We start from the raw sequence: 15,662 nt of genomic DNA on the forward strand, positions 1-15,662 counted from the left end.
ATACTACAAAGCATCTTCTCAGATCACAGCACTATAACATTAGAAATTGACAATAGGAAGATCAAGAAAAAAACTCAAACATGTGGAAATTGAATACGATTCTGCTTAAACACTACTGAGTAATCTCAGAAGGAAGAGGGAGATTTCATTACCTGCAAATTTTCAGTACCAGGAACAGAGCATATTTTCTGGACGCTGTGATCCCGGTGCTGGAACCTCTTGGATCTAGAAGAAAAGGTAGATACCACAGGTGTGTCAGAGGTGTAGCAGCAGAACCAAGAGTCACCTGTGAGGTCGAGCCCTGGAGTTCCAAGCCCACAGAGCCAGCAAAAGCTAGTGCCTCCTGGCAGGGGACGGGTTTGTGCAATGAAGTGCCTCTAGGTATGTAATTGAGGGAGCTAGGTTTGCTCATGCCAGGAAGAAGAATGGAATGCCTTCAGGCTGAGGCGTAGGGTGGAGTGGTGTGCTCTCTGGGCATTTATTGGCAGCCCTAAGAGTGCATTGTAACATTACACAAGCAGGGCATAGGCCAATGGGCTGTGTGGCTGAGAGGTCAAAGGCCAGAACAAGGCCTGCTTGCTGGCACAATGAAAAAGAAGCCAGCCTGCCTGAATAATAGTACCCTGAGCACGTGTACCCCGGTGTTTTCTTTAATCAATCTCATAATCATCGCAGAGGGCTGGGTGCTACTGGGTAATTAAAGAGATTGAAACTGAAAATGTTTTAATTGTTTAAATCAGATGAGAATGGCAGCACAGTTTACCCAAACATTTGGGGAACAGTGAAAGCAATGGTAGAGGGCAATGTACAGCCATAAATGGATGCATTAAAAACGGAGAAAGAACCAAAATCAACACCTTAGCCCACAACTAGAAAATGAACTGCAAAATCATCCTATAGCCACTAGAAGACTAGACTTAATCAATATAGAACAAAATGAGTGCAACTGAAAATCAACAGGAAGACTCAATAAGAGAAGATTCTGGTTCCTTTAAAGGAGTCCCCAAATCAGCAAACCACTGCCAAACCTAACAAAGGGGGGAAGAAAAAAAAGAAAGACAGATGTAAATATCCCAAAAGAAATGAAATGGGCTACTCTTCACAACAGAACCAACTAAAATGAAAGGTCGAAGTGGTGTTACTCAATTTCATGTCAACTTGATACACAGAATGCAAGCGTGGAGTCCAGCTAGGTCACAAGGCAAGACAAACCAGGAGGATTCTGGGAACTTCCTCTGTTCCTCCTGGGAAGTGGACCACACTCTCTCTGCTTCACATTCCTGAAGACAATCCACATAGAGCTTTGCTGATGGTAGCCAGAGCCCTGGAGCTGGAGGAACTACCTGGAGACTCACACCAGCGCTGAGATGCTTCCACTACCACTGGATCTACAAGACTTTCCACCTACACTGGCCTGTGATCTTCCCACATTTGACATCATTGCATGGGTTGTGTGAGTCTGAAGAGGAATTTATAGACTGGTATCAGACATATGGGCTAATATTGGACTAACACAGCTACTAACAGAATGCTTCAAAGAACTGTACTCCAAAAAGAAATTGAAAACGTAGAAGAAATGGACAAATTTTATAAACATACTACCTACCTAAAGTAACACTGCCTGATGTGGAAAATCTGAACAAACCCACAATAAAAGAAGAAAATAACAAAGCCATATCAGTCTAAACAGAAAAGTCTGGACCCAGATGCCTTCACCAATGAAATCTTCCCATCATTCAGAGAAGAGCTGACACCAGTTCTACTCAAACAATTCCAGACTATAGGAAAGGACAGAAAATGTCTAAGTTTATTTTATTAACTGAGCATAACCTTGGCACCAAAACCAGGCATAGAAATCACTAAAAAATAAAAATTTAGACCAGTATCCCTTATGAACATAGATGCAAAATTTCTCAAGAACATCATAACAAATAGAATCCAAAAAGTATAAAAAATAATAATCATAGTATATAAGGACCAAGTGACAGTCATACCAGGTATGCAAGAATGGTTCAGCGTTAGACAAATAATCAACGTAATCTATCACATAAATGAAACAAAGAAAAAGAATTACAGGATCACATCAATTGACACAGTAAAAGCATCTGACAAAATACAACACCCATTTCTGACCCAACCAAATAAGAAAAGGGAAATTCCTCAACATATTAAAAGGTACCTGTTAAAGACGAGCAGCCGGCATCTCTGTTACTGGAGAGAGGAACTGAAAGCATTCCCTGTATACTGAAACCAGACAGGAGGCCCTTTATCCAAATGGGCAATGAAGAAATAAAATTCTGTTTGCAGACTTCATGATCTTCCACGTGGAAAATCTCAAAGACTGGGCAGAAAAATCATTGGAATTAATTGAAAGATTCAGCAATGTGGAAGGATACAATAACCCAAAACTAGTCAGATTTAATACCAACAAAGAGACCTCTCAAAGGAAAACAATACCATTTCCAATAGCCACCCAAAAGAAAACATACTTTGGAATAAATATAACTAGATAAACGAAAGACCTAGGCAAAGACAAACAAAACTACAATAGTATCAAGAAACCAAGAGAGATATACGTAAATGGAATAACGTATCGTGCTCATGGATAAAAAGACATAACATTGTAAAAATGTCAATACTACCCACAGCAATCCAGAGATATCATCTCAATCCAGAGTCCAATGCCATTCTTTAAAGAGAAGGGGACAAAAAAGACTAGTCGCTAACTGGTGAAGAAAGCTGATGGTGCCCGGCTGTCAAAAGATATAGCACCTGGGGTCATAAAGGCTTGAAGGTAAACAAGCGGCCATCTATCTCAGAAGCAACAAAGCCCACATGGAAGAAGCACACCAGCCTGTGTGATCACGAGGTGTCGAAGGGATCAGTTATCAGGCATAAAAGAACAAAAAATCATATCATTGTGTGCTCACCTTCCCAATAGGATCGCTGAAGACAAATGGGTGCATAAGCAAAAGTGATGAAGAAAGTTGATGGTACACGGCTATCAAAAGATATAGCATCTAGGCTCTTAAAGGCTTGACGGTAAACAAGCGGCCATCTAGCTCAGAAGCAACAAAGCCCACATGGAAAAAGCACAGCAGCCTGTGTGATCACAAGGTATTGAAGGGATAAGGTATCAGGCATCAAAGAACAAAAAAACCATATCATTGTGAATGAGGGGAAGTGCAGAGTGGGGACCCAAAGCCCACGTGAAGGCAACTGGACATCCCCTTACAGAAGGGTCATGGGGAGGAGACAAGCTAGTCAGGGTGCAGTATAGGACCGTTGAAACATACAACTTTCCTCTTATTCCTCAATGCTTCCCCATCTCCACTATCATGATCCCAATTCTACCTTACAAATCTGGCTGGACCAGAAGATGTACACTGGTACAGATAGGAACTGTAAATACAGGGAATCCAGGACATGATCCCTTCAAGACCAGTGGTGAGAATGGTAAAACCAGAAGGGTAGAGGAAGGGTAGGGTGGAAAGGAGGAACTGATTACAAGGATCTACATATAACCTCCTCCCTGGGGGATGGACAACAGAAAAGTGGGGGAAGGGAGACATTGGACAGTGTAAGATATGACAAAATAATAATAATTTATAAATTATCAAGGGTTCATGAGGGAGGGGGCGGGGGAAATGAGGAGCTGATACCAAGGGCTCAAGTAGAAAGCAAATGTTTTGAGAATGATGATGTCAACAAATGTACAAATGTGCTTGACACAATGGATGTATGTATGGATTGTGATAAGAGTTGTACAAGCCCCCAATAAAGTGATTTTTTAAAAAAACTAATGATTAACTTTTTAAGGAAAAGAAAAAACTACTAACGAGGAAGAGCAAAGTAGGAGCCCTCTCACTTGCTGACCTCAAAGCCACAGTAATCAAAACAGTACAATGATAAATGTATAGACTAATGGAACAGAATGGGGAACCCGGAAGTAAATCCATCCACCTATAGACAGTTAATCTTTATCAAAGGGCTGAAACTCAATAAATAGGGAAGAAGTGGTATCTTTAGAGAGAGTGTGACAAAACTGGATATCCATTTGCAGAAAAATCAAACAGAACCTATTGCTCATCATATAAAAAACAAATTCGAGATGGATCAAAGACGAACATTTAAAACCTAGAACCATAAACATCATCATTGAAAACACAGGCACAAACTTAAGGGCTCTAATAAGTGGCATAAATATAGTACCACACATAATAAAACACACAAATGTCTGAGACTGTAAATCTGCACAGGAGCAGACAGCCTCATCTTTCTCCCAAAGAGCGCTACCCTGAAGGGAGCAGCACAAAGCCTGACCCACAGTGCGCCCACAATCCTTAAAAAGGGAAGAAAGCAGCCAGGAAACCTAGCTCCTTTCAGAGGCTAAAAGATTCAAAAAGATACCCTGGCTTTCAGGAATGACACCAATCCTGTTAGGTTTAGAGTTCTATGACCCTACACTTCCCTATCACACCTTAACAACATGAATTGAAAGGAGAATAGTGTACTTCCTTGGGGAATTATGCATTGTCGACACAGTTTTTCCGGAGCCAGCTGATATACATTTTCACTGCCCTTGAGCTCTTTCCAGGAGCCCTGGTCACTTAGTGGGTTATGAAATAGACTCCCAACAGCAAATCCAGACTTTTGAATTCCCCAAACACTACTCAGGACAAAGATGGGGCTTTCTGCTCCCATAAAGATGTACAGCCTCCGAAACCACAGCGACCATTCTACCCTGCCTTATAAGGCCACCATGATTTGGAATTGACTTAAGGCAGTGAGTTTGGTTTTTTTGTTTGTTTTGTTTTTGTTTTGTTTTTTTCATTTGAGCTGTTTCACGATTTGGTAAATTGTGGATACTTGGTAAATGTGGATAACTAGTAGAAATGGCATAAGGGAGGTGGGAAGAATAGTTGAGGACTTCAATCATGGTGTTGGCAAAGAGTAATCAATGTGCCATGGACTGTCAGAAAAGACACAAATCTGTGTTGGAGGAAATGTCTAGATGACTCCTTAGACGTGAAGAGGGTGCAATATCATGCCAAGTCCTTTGGACATACTATCAGAAGGGACCAGTCCCTGGAGAAGAACATCTAGCTTAGTAGAGGGTACATGAAAAAGAGTATGACCATCAGTTCTCTGCATTAACACAGAGATTGCAACACAGGGCTCAGACGTAGCGACTATTAAGAAGATGGTGTAGGCTGGGAAACATTTTGTTTGGGTGCACATAAGGTAGCTATGGGTTGAAATCAACACCATGGCATCTAACAATGACACTAACAGCGATGCACATTTGGTGTTGTCCTGTAGAGGTTCAAATGACTTTCCTCACTCACTGTGGAAGAAATTAGTTTCACCTCCACTTCACATTCGTTTCATCTTTCCATTATCCATCTGTTTGTGGACTTGGCCTTCTCCTTAATAAACAGCTAAATCATATATGTATCAGGTGTTTTATTTTTACGTCTGAATGAAATTGGTTTTTTAAAAAGTATTTGCACAGAATGATTAAAGCACCTGGCTCATTGTTTTCTGGAAGACCCAAAAATACATACCGATGTGATCGAACTCGGTCTCAAGACTCTGAGGGCCTCTCTTTAAAAAACAATGATAATCAGCATGCAATATGTGTTCATACACAGCACAAGATGGTTTGTTGCTGTGTGTGTGTGTGTGTGTGTGTGTGTGTGTGTGTGTGCGCGCGCGCTTTAAATCTGGGGTACAAGAAGATCTCACAAGCCAGCTGCCACTGCATTTGACAAAACTACTCTTGGGCCTTTAAGTCAGACAAAGATAGTTCAAATCCCATCCCACCACTTAGTAGAAGGTGGAGGATTTGAGCAATTCCGCAACTTCCTAAGCCTGTGTTTTCCCACTCTGTAGAATGGAATTCATTGTGCCTGCATCACAGGATATGTCCAGGGCTTACAGGCTATTGTGTAGAGTCTGACAACATGCTCACAACCCTGGGAGTTGGCACCTGAGTTTGTCACTCCTGCCTAGTGATCAATGAATAGCCATGTCAACAAGAAACCTTATTGGTCAAAAAGTGATGACTCATTGGTAGCTCGTCAGAACTTCAAATAGATAGGTGGGAGTTCTGAGAATAATGGAATCCATTTCTGATTTCTGGAAGCCAAGGGTTATATGTGCTAACCCTGGAGAGTTTTTGCGAGATGTGTCTGTGACGTGGTGCCAACGTCATCTATTAAAGTGTGTCAGTTCATTTCAATCTGACCAGTCAGTACACCTGGCCCGTCCAGTAACGTTGCCCTCCAAGAAGTACTGGAATCCATAAAGAGAACGTGCGTGTGGATGGGTCCACCTTCCCACAGGTACGCTTGTGTGTTGCTACTGACAATTCATGGCTCACTTGGCTTTCCTGCATGAGGCGCTTTGGCAGATCAGCCCTCACCAACCACCAGCTAGCTCCCCACGCTGCTGGAGGATGCAGGCACAATGGAGGCATGTGAACAACACTAGACCTTGCCCTCCCATTTTCCCACAGAAAGGAAAACTCGCCAGAAGCCACTGGCTAACTTTTAGGAGCCAGTAATGTTCACTGTCTCCCTCCCTGGTCAAAGCCACTTGTTCTGTCCGTTTGCTTCCAAGCATAAGATGAAGAGATGAAAATGGCTTTCCATTATATTGGAACTATTAAAATCATGAAATGAATGGTTGGTTCCATGGTATCTCAGCACAAAAGGCTGCTCTGCACTTGTTTGGTTGGTTGGCTGCTTGGTTGGTTGATTACTCTTGCCACAATTCTGTAGCTGAAATCCAGCACGGACCTGAACACATAAAAGTAAGTGTAGAAAAAGATCTCAGAAACAGAATTTGTTAACGAACGTTTTGAGTCCCTCTCATACATACTATAGCCAGTTCTCTACTGAGAGTTAGGCTATTTTTAACTATACCTTATAGGCATGTTCTAGGCATCTACTCTCCTAGCTGAACCTTCAGTAACCTATGACATTGTTGTTGCGGCTATTTCCACTCAGGAAATCTCTGGCCATCATTTGCCAATTGCCCAGAAGGCAACACCTCAAAACTGATTTTATGGAAGCATCCTGGTCAACGGGAGTGCAATTTAGGGTCGAATTTAAAATTCTCTTGGAATATAGACTTGTGGGAGCTCTTGAAGCTTATGAATCTCTCCAAACTCTTACCCAAGATAATCTTTAAACCAGAAGCCTTAAACCAAACTATTGCCCAAACTGTTCTTCAGCCATGCAGTAGTTTAGAATGTCTTCCTTAAGCACTAAGCTCTTTGAAAGAGCTATCTGGGTGGAATCAAGAAGACAACAACAACAACAACAACAACAACAACAACAACAAAAACCCCACTGCCATTGAGTTGATTCTGACTTATAGTGACCCTGTAGAGCAGGGTAGAGCTGCCCCTGTGGGTTTCCAGGACTGTAACTTGGAAACTCACAAAATTAGATGGGAAGTTTAGGGGGAGCATTGAGTTAACTGTGCAACCGACCATCAGTTGATGACATGAAAGTGAAGTAGAAGATTTTCTTAAATCCATGAAAGCTAAAATATGACCTGGAGTATATGCCACCTGAATTTTCAGGACATTTCAAGAACAGATTTGATTCACTGAACACCAGGGACGGGAGACTTGATGAGTTTCGGAATGACGTCAAGAACATACTGCATGAGGAAAGCAAACAATCATTGGCAATAGAGGAAAGAAAGAAAAGATCAAGGTAAACTCCGAAACTTGCTTTTGAATGTAGCTGACCTAAAGCCAACGGAAGAAAGGATGAGGTAAAAGAGCAAAACAGAAACTTCCAAAAGGCAGCTCGAGAAGACAAACTAAGGTGTTATAATGAAATGTACAGAGACCTGGATGAAAAAACCAAAACTGAAGGACATGCCCAGCATCTACCAAGCTTAGACCTCGAGGTGCAATATTAAAAGCTTCTCTGGGCAACTATGGAACAATGCACGACAAGCATCAAAAGAAGCTGGAAGGAATATACAGAATCACTCTATCAAAAAGAACTAGCCAAAATTGAGCCATTTTAGGAGGGAGCATATACTCAAAAAAGGATGATACTTAAGAAGTCCAAGCTGCACTAAAGATATTATAGAAAAACAAGGTTCCAAGAATTGACAGAATGCCAATTGAAGTGTTTCAGCCCACCGATGAAGCACTGAAAGCACTCACTCATCTATGCCAAGAAATTTAGAAGACAGCTACTTTGGTCAACTGATTGGAAGAGATCTATCATGAGCCCATGCCAAAGAAAGGTGGTAGAATTAGGAAATTAAGGAATAAAAACATTCATGGTTCATAGAAGTAGAATTTTGCTGAAGATCATTCAATAATGATAGTGGCAATAAATTGACAGGGAGCTGCCAGAAATTCAAACTGGATTTAGAAGAGGATGTGGAAAAGGGGATATTATTGCTGATGTCAGATGGATCTTGCCTTAAAGCAGGGTTTATCTGGGAAAAAAAAAGTTTTCTTCTGTTTTATTGATTATGCAAAGGTATTCGGCAGTTTGTGTTGTAACAAACTATGGATAACCTTGAGAAGAATGGGAATTCCAGAACATTCCATTTGCTCATTTGGAACTTGTACATAGATCAAGAAGCAGTTGTGCCAACAGAACAAAGGAATACTGGATGATTTAAAATCAAGAGAGGTGTGCATCAAGGCATCCTTCACTACTCTTATTCAAACTGTATGTTGAGCAAACCCTAAAAAATGTTGAACTATAGGAGGAAGAATACAGTATCAGGATTGCAGAAAAGCTTATTAACAGCAGAAGACACGGCTTTGCTTTCTGAGTAAGGACTTCAAGCACTTGCTGATAAAGATCAATGGTTGCAGCTTTCTATATAAATTACAACTCAATGTAAAGAAAACCCAAATCCTCACAACTGAATCAATAGGAAACATCATGATCAACAGGGAAGATTGACGTTGTCAAGGATTTCATCTTCCTTGGATCAATGCTCATGGAAGCAGCAGTAAAGAGATCAAGAAACATTGGGTATTGGGTAAATCTGCTACCCAAGCCCTCTTCTAAGTGTTAATGAACAAGGATGTCACTTTGAGGACTAAGGGGTGCCTGACCCAAGCCATGATAGATATAGATATATATATATATATATTTTTTTTTTTTTTACTTTAAGTCTATTTTTATTAGAGGATAATTCCCACAGAAGCTTCAGCATCTGTAATAGCATTCTAGGTAACAGTGTTATCCATTCAAAAATATTAAATTAATATTAAAAATTCTCATATAAAATGTTTAAGAGGTGTCCAGTTTGTTATAGGCTTCTTCAATGAATGTTAACACATTCTTCATCTGGAATGGTTTATGAAAAGTCTCCAAGTCCTTTAGAAGATCATTCTGATTGGGAATTAGGATCAAATTTTCATCCTGAAGTATGTGTGCTTTGAGACTGTTCTCAGAAAGTTCTGGAAGATTGAGTACCCCACTGTGTTAGGGTTCTCTAGAGAAATGAAATCAGAATGCTAATAATTTTATATATACTTAGATAGATAACAAGAAATAAACAGTTAATTAAATTATAAAGCAGTACAAATGGCTCAGTGCAACTCACCCCTGTAAGACAGCTGTGAGACACTGACAGTCATTCAAGTCTTGAGGGCCGCCAGGTAGTCCTCTGTAGAGCACCTCAGACTATCTGGTCACAGGCAGCTAACAGCAAGGTAGGTCACCAACAGTCAGCCAGATGACAGGGTCTGACAGTCCTCAGCTCAAGAGATGTAAATTCCAATGGTGTGGCGAAGCAGGTTTTGAAGGAACCTCAGATTACAGCGACACAGTCCACGGGTTAGGTGTTCCACAGGTAATGTAGCTTAAAAATTGAGGCACACAACAAGCAAGGCAGCCACATACTGGTCCGATGATCAAAGAGTAAGAGACAAGAGAGGCGAAGCTCGTCAGGCCATTTATCTCTCCGCCCTTCAATTAATCCCACATGTGTTCATTGGCCAGGTTGGCGCAATAAACGTTAACTATCTCACCCACTATGATCTATTTGAAGCACCTGTTTTGTCTTCTTTTCTACTTCTTCCGCTTCATTTGTCAGAATCTGAATTTTGTTTTTCAGGCTCTGAGTATTCTCAGTCATTGACTCTATGGTCTCTACTCTTTTATCCACTGCTTCCTGCAACAATGTCAGACCTTCTTCGTTAGCTTTGTGCAGTGACTTTTTTCCATTTTCAGTAGATTTGACACAATGGTTAAATTTTTCAGATTTGTAGGAGGGACTTTCAGGGTCTCACATAATCGTAGCAATCTTTTTTTTTTTCCACAAAGTTAAGATGGTACTGAATTTTTTCACCTTCTTTAACATTGGTGCTCAAAATTGTTAATGTTGTTGATTCAACCATAGCTTGCAAATGCTCTTGGTTTACCTTTGAAAGAGGCTGCCAGGGTTTTCTCTCGCTGGGTGCGCTCTCCGTCTGTGTTAAATTAGCTTGCTTCGTTTTTCCTGTCACTGTAAAAGAAAGATGCTTTTGGTCGTTGTTTTTCACTGAACTTTTAACCTCTTTCTCTGATAACTCCATTTCTTCGTCATTCGTTCCTCTGATAACTCCAAGGCTTTGTCCTTTTCGTTTTGGATTTGTTTTTAACTGCTGAGCTTTTTCTTGGAGAGCTTTACTTTGCCAGACATCCTGGACATAGCAGATTAAGCATTTTTACCATTTATCACTAGTTCCTCTTCAATCCTCAGGTTAGCAGCGCTCAGCCACAGTATTTGCCATCACCTCCTTTGCTTCTGAAAGTTGAACATTGAATCGGAAGACTGAAGAAGAATCCATGCATTTGAATTAACTAAGGTGTTGGTGAAAAATATGAGAGTAACTTGGTCTGAAAAAAAAAGCCCAGATCTGTCTTGGGAGAAGTACAGCCAGAATGCTCTTTAGAAGCAAAAATGGCAAGACCTTGTCTCGTGTATTTGGAACAGGTTGCCAGGAGCGACAAGTCCCTGGAAAAGGGCATCACCCTTAGCAGAGGGCAGTGGAAAAGAAGAAGCCCATCACCCAGATGGATGGACACTGTGGCTGCAACCGTGGGCTCAAACATGACAGCACGTTGACGGGGCACAGGCCTGAGCAGTGTTTCATGCTGTTGTACACGGGGTCGCTGTGTGTCAGATCGAATGGACACCTAACAACAACAGCAGCAGTGAGTTTATGTCAATGAGTCAGTTGGTAAAGGAGATTAAAGATGATTGCACAACTCAAAGACTATAATCATTATTATTGGTTTGTACATGTTTAAAGAGTTGAGCTGGTATATGTTCTGTTGTGCATATTTCCAACAAAATTAAAATGAAATATTTTATTTTAAAGAAAGCAAGAAAGAAAGTTTGCTTTGATCCCTGGCTGTTCTGTTCTTCAGCCTTGGACCTTGAGAATCCGAGACCATTAGGGATTACAGGGACCTAGAAGCCTTCTATGATTAACAATCTAGATTCCGCAGGCATGTGAACTCTGACAAGAGATCTCTCTGAACCTCAGTTTGCCCACCTGTAACCTGGAGGGAGATAATTCTGATCAACTCTGACTGTCCCAGGAGTTTTGTGATAACTTAATCTTCATGATCTCAACTTAAGGCTGAGTAAATGGAGGCTGAGAATTATAAGAGTTGCCCAAGTCAGAAGCAGAGAGTCAAAGCAATAGACCCATAATCACCAGGCATTGTAAATCTTGAATAAATATGAAGACCTGCTTACAAAGCTTACAACACATCATTCTGTCAAACAGTTTGTGATGTCCTCTGCAAACTTGTTTACATCTTCCATTTGTTTGCTGGCTATTTTCTTTTAAGCAGAGATAAGGAAAAGGTTAAACTCCAATCCAACCGGTTCCAAGCCAACTCAAATGAACTAGTCTCCACTCCTTGTTTTTTTCTGTTTTCCCACACGGTACAAGAATGCACACACAGATCAACTGGTGGCCCAATTAAAGCTTAGTCGCACTCACCATGGCAGGTTGGCTCCAGGAAGGAGCGATCAAGGCTGGAGTCATCTTCCAAGGACACCATTCTGCAAACCTCATGCATTTCACCCTGGAAGCAAATGAAGCTGAGGTTTAAGAAGACTCGCTTCTATTCTGGAGAAAGCCGGAAGTGCAGAATTAAGAGTTCAAAGGGTGCCTGGGTGGTACAAATGGTTTGCACCCAATTGTTGGTATTGCTGTCGGTAGGTGCCACCCAGGCAGTTCACAGGGACCCTGCATACAAAAGAATGAAAGCCCAGCCCAGCCCCACACCATCACTGTTCCTATGTGTGAGCCCACTGCGGCAGCCACTGTGCCAATCCACCTCATTGGGCGTCTTCTTTCCTGTCTGTCCCTCCACTTCACCAAGCAGGGCCTCGTCTCTCCTGACAACATGGCCAACCTGTGAGAGGAAATCTTGCCTTCCTAGATAAAACTTGGCCTTGCGATCTTAACCAACAGCACCATGGGAGAAAGGCTCAGAGAACTCCTGTCGTAAAGATCACAGTCAAGAAAATTTGATGGTGTAGTTTGACTCTGGAACACACCGGGTTGGGATGAGTCACAGGTGACTGACGCCATGCTCATAGGTTTAGCTGGTTGCTAAGGTTTGGATACAGGTTTCTGAGAACCAACCCTGGGCTCAGCTGTCTACCTAGCCTGATTGTTCCATCTTCTCTCAGCTTTTTATTAGTGAGGTGCCTTGGTGCCCTATCCCAATCTCTCTAAAATTGAACTGTACAATTAGAGAAATAAAAATCCCAATCTGAACATTACTGTTGTGATTCCTCCTTTCTTAGAACTCCAATTAGAGGTTGTTAAACTCAGGTTTTCCCAGTAGCTGAAGATGAAAACAGAAAAATATGATTCTGAATATAAAAACCTTGCTCTTCTCATCAGTCAACTTCACCTTGAACTCCTGGCTTCTCTCTCCTGGGACTTGCTCTCTTTACCCCTGTAAAATATTTATCCCTTTCCTTCTGATTAACTTTCTTATCACCATTACACTCAAGAAAGGGGTTACATTCCAGGTCATCAAATGCCAGTCTCTGGCAATCTCTATTTCTTTAAGAAGCTCTTCAAATTAAAAGAGAGCAAGAATGGGGCAATTTTAAAAAAATCTAATTATAAAGCCATTATTATTTTAGAAAGAGGATGCAGGCCAAAGTGCAATGGCACCCAAATTAGAAAAGTCCTTAAAGAATTGCACAGGAAGGAACATCTAATCTCTCCTGACGTGCAGGGCTTGATAACTGCTGTGAGCCCTGGCCTCTCAGGGATGCAGGCTTACGTCCCTTTCATTGGTTGGAAAGCAAAGAGTTCACGATCAACTGCTGGGCTTGCTTGAGCTTGGGGCTGACCAGAAGATCCTGCTCACGGATCTACTACTGCCTCTTTGGAAGCAATGATGGAGTCAATCTGGAGCAGACCCACTCCATATATGACATTCATTTGTCTGCAAATTATACAGCACTACTATAGTGGTTAAGGAACCCTGATTAGGCTAAAAGCTGCCAAATAAAAGCTGCCACATTGGAGCCCGTCAGCCACTCAATGAAAGAAAAGGCAACCTGCTCTGTGCCAATCACAGCCTGAGAAACCTCCTGAGGGAGTTCTACTCTGTCTTATAGGGTTGCGAAGAATTAGAATCAACTAGATGACATATAACAAAAATATATTTCATAGTGACTTATATAAATTATATAAACCAATCCCCATCGAGTTGAGTGAGACTCATGTCAGGGGAAACTGTGCTCCATCGGGTTTTCAATGGCTGGGTCTTTTTTTTTTTAATGTAAGTTGATCACCAGGCCTTTCTTCCAAGGCACTTCTGGGTGGACTCAAACCTCCAACCTGTCAGTATAAGCCAAAGCTCACCATCGGTACCACTCACTTGTTGCTAGGTGCTTTGAGTCCGTTATGACTCACTGTAACCCTACGTACAACAGAACAAAATATTACCCCAACCTTCAGCATCCTCAGGATTATGATGTTTGGACCCACTGTGGCACCCAGTGTGTCAATTCATCTCCTGAAAGGTCTTCCTCATTTTCACTGACCCTCTACTTTATCAAGCGTGATATCCTTCTCCAGGGAATAGTCCCTCCTGATAACACGCCCAATGTACGTGAGTCAAAGGCAGGAGCATCCTGGTTGTGATTCTTTAAGACAGAGCTTTCCCGGCAACATCATTCGAAGGCATCCTTTCTTTCCTCAGTCTTTCTATGCATTGCCCAGCGTTCACGTGCAGATGAACATGTGACTGAAAACAGGATGTCTTGGGTCAGGCACACCTTAGTCATCAAAGTGACATCTTGCTTTTTGACCCTTCCCAGAGGTCTTTTGCAGCAGATGTAGCCAATGTAATACATTGTCTGATTCATGGACTGCTGCTTCCATGGGTATTCGTTGTGGATCCAAGGAAAATCAAATCCTTGACTACTTTAACCTTTTCTTCATTTGTAATGGTTTTGCTTATCGGTCCAATTGTGCACCACCCAGTCACTCCACAAATTGTATAGTACTCACATCTCATGGTCCAGCTTCTTGAATTATTTGCTCAGCAATATAGTACTGGTGCCTGCCTTTTCTGATCTTAAATTTTTCGTCTATATTCAGGATACTCATGAGCACCATTAAATGCTTTGAAATTCTCACTCTTCTTAACATTGTCCATAATATTTCATGATCTCTGTGTAGTACATAAATCACAAGAAAACAGCTTTCTGGTGTCCTCTGCTTTGGGCCACGACCCATCTGATAGCAGTAATGTTATACCTCATTCTCTTCTAAATCTGACTTGAATTTCCAACAGGTCTCTGTTAATGTACTCTGACAAACATTTTTAAAATTATCTTCAGAAAAATGTTACTCGCACATGATAATAATGATATTGTGTTATAATTTGAGCACTCTGTTGCATCATCTTTCTTTATGGATACAAACACGAACCTCTTCCAGGCAGTTGGCCAGGTAGCTGTCTTCCAGATTTCCTGGCATAGATGAGTGAGTGCTTTCAGTATTTCAATTGGTGTTCCATCGATCCCTGAAGTTCGGTGTTGGCTAATGCCTTCTGGGAAGTGTGGACTTCTTCCTCCAGTACCAATGGTTCGTGCTCATATTCACGAAATAGTTGAATGTCAACTAGTTCTTTTTGATACAGTGACTCTGTGTATTCTTTACATCTTCTTTTGATGCATCTTGCATTGTTCAATATTTTACCCATGGAATCGTTCGATGTTTTTCTTTAGTTCTTACTCTACAATTAAGAGCAAGTTCCAGAGTATCTTCTAACATCTATTTTGAGCTTTTCTTTCTTTCCTATCTTTTTAATAACCGTTCGCTTTCTTCCTGTAGGAGGTTTGTGATGTCATCCCACAGCTCATCAGGCCTCCTCTCATTAGTGTTGGATGTGTCAAAGCTGTTCTCGAGATGTTCTTGAAACTCAGGAGGGATACATTCAAACTCGTGTTTTGGCTCTCATGGACTTGTTTTCATTTTCTACAGCTCCAACCTGAACTTACACATGAGTAATTGATAGTTTGTTCCATGGTCAGCCCCAGGCCTTGTTTCAGCTTCTGATATTGGGCTTCTCCATTGTATTAGTCTGAGTACTTTAGAGAAACAAATCCACAGAAACCCATGTATA

At 41.4% G+C, this 15,662-nt stretch overlaps 1 pseudogene; it reads right to left on the reverse strand.

Moving 5' to 3' along the window:
- Positions 1-9,287: 9,287 nt before the first annotated feature.
- On the reverse strand, positions 9,288-10,683 carry LOC101643520 (annotated as a pseudogene).
- Positions 10,684-15,662: the final 4,979 nt, after the last annotated feature.

This window comes from Echinops telfairi, unplaced genomic scaffold (genome assembly GCF_000313985.2).
Source record: "Echinops telfairi isolate 266 unplaced genomic scaffold, ASM31398v2 ScPeMD7_8;HRSCAF=38, whole genome shotgun sequence".
NCBI classification, from domain to species: Eukaryota; Metazoa; Chordata; class Mammalia; order Afrosoricida; family Tenrecidae; genus Echinops; species Echinops telfairi.